The sequence below is a fragment of the Nicotiana tabacum genome, chromosome 5 (genome assembly GCF_000715075.1).
Source record: "Nicotiana tabacum cultivar K326 chromosome 5, ASM71507v2, whole genome shotgun sequence".
Lineage (NCBI taxonomy): Eukaryota > Viridiplantae > Streptophyta > Magnoliopsida > Solanales > Solanaceae > Nicotiana > Nicotiana tabacum.
Window position 1 is genome coordinate 22,597,808 of NC_134084.1, and position 4,266 is coordinate 22,602,073.

Here is a 4,266-nt window from a genome sequence, read left to right on the forward strand (position 1 = left end):
GGTGATTTGAGAGAGGCTTCGTACCGCGCAGTCGAGGCAAAAGAGTTATGCTGACAGGAAGGTTCGGGATGTGACGTACATGGTTGGCAAGAAGGTTCTGTTGAAGGTTTCGCCCATGAAGGGTGTTATGAGATTTGGGAAGAAAGGCAAGTTGAGTCCTCGTTTCATTGGGCCTTTTGAGGTGCTTCGGAGGATTGGGGAGGTGGCTTATGAGCTTGCTTTGCCACCCAGCTTGGCGAGTGTGCATCCGGTATTTCATGTTTCTATGCTCCGGAAGTATATTGGGGATCCGTCTTATGTTCTGGATTTCAGCACGGTTCAGTTGGATGGTGATTTGACTTATGATGTGGAGCCAGCAACTATTTTGGAGCGTCAGGTTTGAAAGTTGAGATCAAAGAATATAGCTTCAGTGAAAGTGTAGTGGAGAGGTCAGCCCGTGGAGGAGGCTACCTGGGAGACTGAGCGGGAGATGCAAAGCAGATATCCTTACCTGTTTGAGGCTTCAGGTATGTTTCTTGACTCGTTCGAGGATGAACATTTGTTTAAGTTGGGGAGGATATGATGACCCGGCCAGTCGTCTCATGAGTTATCGCTCTGTTTTTCCCATTTCTGCTTCTTATTGCTTTGTCTATTGGTTCTATATGCGATCAGGTTGGTTGGCTCGAGTTCGGAAAGGATTTCGTAAGGTTTGAGACACTTAGTCTCTTTTGAGGAAGCTTAAGTTGGAAAAGTCAACCAAATGTTGACTTATGTGTTAGAGGGCTCAGATGTGAGTTTCGATGGTTCGAATAGCTTTGGGAGGTAATTTGGGACTTAGGAGCGTGATCGGAATGTGTTTTGGAGGTCCGGAGTGGATTTAGGCTTGAATTGGCAAAGTTGGTATTTAGGCGATTTCCGGTTGATATGTGAGATTTGGATATAGGGTCGGAATAGAATTCTGAGAGTTGCAGTAGTTCCGTTGTGTCATTTGGGATGTGTGTGCAAAATTTTAGGTCATTCGGACGTGGTTTGGTTGGGTTTTTTATCAAAAGCGTAATTCGGAAGAATTTGGAAACTTAGGCTTGAATTCGATGTGTTTTGGTTGATTCGATGTTGTTTGAGGTGTTTTGAAGACTGGTATAAGTTTGAATAAGGTTATGGGATATGTTTGTACTTTTGGTTGAGGTCCCGGGGGCCTCAGGGTGATTTCGGATGGTTGACGGAGAGTTTGGAATTTTTGGAGAAGCTGCAGATTTTTTGCTTCTGGTGTTTCCGCACCTGTGGATTTGGGGACCGCAGGTGCAATGCCGCAGATGCGTGAAGGGGGTCGCAGAAGCGGAAAATGCCTGGGAAGGCAGGAATCGCAGATGCGGTTGGGACCGCACCTACGAAGGCGCAGATGCAGAGTGAGCATTGCAAATGCGATTTTGGTCGCTTTAGTGAAAACCGTAGAAGCGGTTCATTGGCCGCAAATGCGGTACCACAGAAGCGGGAATTGGGCCGCAGATGTGAAATCTCTGGGCCAGAACATATAAATTGTTTCCTTCACGATTTTTGAGTTATTCCACAATTTTTAAGTCGGCTTTGGAGCATTTTGGACGATTTTGAAGTAGGATTTCAAGGGAACTTCATTGAGGTAAGGATTTTGGACCTAAAACTCGCTCCTATGGTATTATTTCACAGATTTGAGCTAAAAATAATGGGAATTAAGGGTTAAAATTGGGGGAAAACTAAGGCTTGGAAACTTAGACATTTGATTGAGGATTTGAAAGACCATTTGAGGTTGGATTTTAGAACTTTTGATATGTATGAACTCGTGAGGAGATAAAGAATCTATTGATGCAAAAATTATCGAATTCCGTGACGTGGTCCCGGGGGTCGGGTTTTGGTAATTTCGGGATTTATGTTGTAAATTGAATATTTTTGCTTGGGCTTCATTCACTTAGCATATTTTGATGCCATGATTCTAATTTTGGATAGATTCGACCCGAGTGGAGGTCGATTCGAGGGGCAAAGGCATCGCGGGCTAGAGTTCGGACCGGTTTGAGGTGAGTAATGATTGTAAACGATGTCCTGAGGGTATGAAACCCCGGATTTGCATATCGTTGTGCTATATTGAGGTGACGCACACACTAGATGACGAGCGTGGGGTCGTGCACTGTTGGGGATTGTGACTTAGTCCATCCCAAATGACTATTTTACCGCGTAATTGACTGAAACTATTTGCTATCATCATGTTTTGGGCTGAATGCCATATTTGGGGCTCGTGCCAACCCTTTGAATCCTTATGGAATTTTTTATTAATATTTCCTCACTATTTTGACTTTAAACTTGAACTCAGTCATGCTATATTCCACTGTTTTCATAACTAGGCCATGTTTACTCTGTTTTAACACTTAAATGGTCTTTCAAATGATATTTTGGGCTGAGAATTATGTTTTACTATTGCCCGAGTGGCTTGTGAGGATTTTAACTGAGTAAGGCCGAGGGCCTATGTTGTGAGGAAACATTGACTATGATTATGAGGCCGAGGACCTGAGATTTATACGCTACGAGATGGCTTGTTGATATGAGGCTGAGGGCCTAGTGATGATGCCACGAGATGGCTTGATATTGTGCTTGGGCCGTAAGGGGCCCCTCCAGGAGTCTACACACCCCCAGTGAGCGCGGGTACCTATTGTGATGTGAGATATAGCCCGAGGGGCCCGAAGGGAAATTGTGCTCGAGGGGCAATCCTTTATGTGCTTATCTGTCTTATTTGTCTGTCATTTACCAGTTTAATTATTGAATAGGCATCTCTTGAAGTTTAAACTGAACTTATATGATTTTACATATCTTTATTGAATCACTGTTCTTACATGTTTTACTGCTTCATTATAGTCTATAATGTGCCTTACATGATTTCATGCTTTCAGTCTTTATTTATGATTATTACTCATTGAGTTAGAGTACTCACTTTACTCCCTGCACCATGTGTGCAGATTCAGGCGTATCTGGTCCCGCTACCGAGTGTTGATCTATTCAGGTCAGGCGAATCCGAAGATTCTCTAGGTAGTTGACGACGTTCGCAGCCCAGAGCTTCTTCCCTTAAATTACTTCTCTTTGTCTTAGATTTGTATTGAACTCTGTAAACTTTCTTGTCTTATTCCAGATTTTTAGATGCTCATGACTAGTGACACCCCGGTATCGGGCTGTGCTGGGTTTATCTTCCGCAACTGTAGTGTTAACTGTTCACTTTTGGATTAATTATCATGTTTTAGACTTAAATTCTTATTGTTTATTGCTTAAAATTGGAATGGAAAGTGTCGGCTGGCCTTGTCTTCACGAGATGCGCCATCACGGCCTAGTTCGGGTTTAGAGTCGTGACAGATATTCAACACCAAATCATGCTATCAATTACTAAACCATTGGGACACTGATAATAAACATGAGTTCGAATGGATATGGAAATTACAATGTTCTAATAAAATAAAATTTTTGATTTGGCAAACCCTTCGTAATAGAATCCCTTGCCGATCATATCTCTACCACATTGGGACTAATATCAACCCTTTGCCCCAGTTGCCAAGATCAAGAGGAGACAATCACTCTCATTTTTTTCAAATGCCCTATTGTCTCATGCCTATGGAAACCTTTAAAAATTGGAAATCTTGATTTTGACGGGGACACTCATTGGCTCATCAAATTAAAGGACATGAGCATCAACACTCTCCCCTAAAACTTCCTTAGAATAATCTACTTGCTTTTATTCTATGGGTAATTTGGATTAATAGAAATAACAATAACTTCAATAACACTCACTATTCCCCCCACATGAAAGACATTTGTAATCTGGCCTTTGAATTCCTATTCTTCAACTCCACGGGAGTTACCCCCACTGATAAATCCTCTATAACCATAAAATGACATCCCCCCACACACTGGTATAAACTCAATGCTAACGGGGCTTTTAAGAATGAGGGTAACAACTTAGGCATGGGAGGAGTATTTAGAAACCATCTTGGCAAATGGATAATAGGGTTTCAAAAGGTAGATAAAGCTCTCTCTCCTCTTCACTCGGAGCTTCAGGCAATCCATGAAGGTCTTCGAATAGCAATAATCTATGACCTATTCCCACTAGAAGTGGAAACAGACTCTACTGAAGCCATCAATGCAATCAACCATGACCACTTTGTTGTAACTAACACTGTTCATTCATGCAGGTTATTGATGCGCCAACGGAAGGACCTGCTCCTACGGCATAACTTTCGTGAAGGAAACCAAGTGGCACATCTTCTGGCAAAAGAT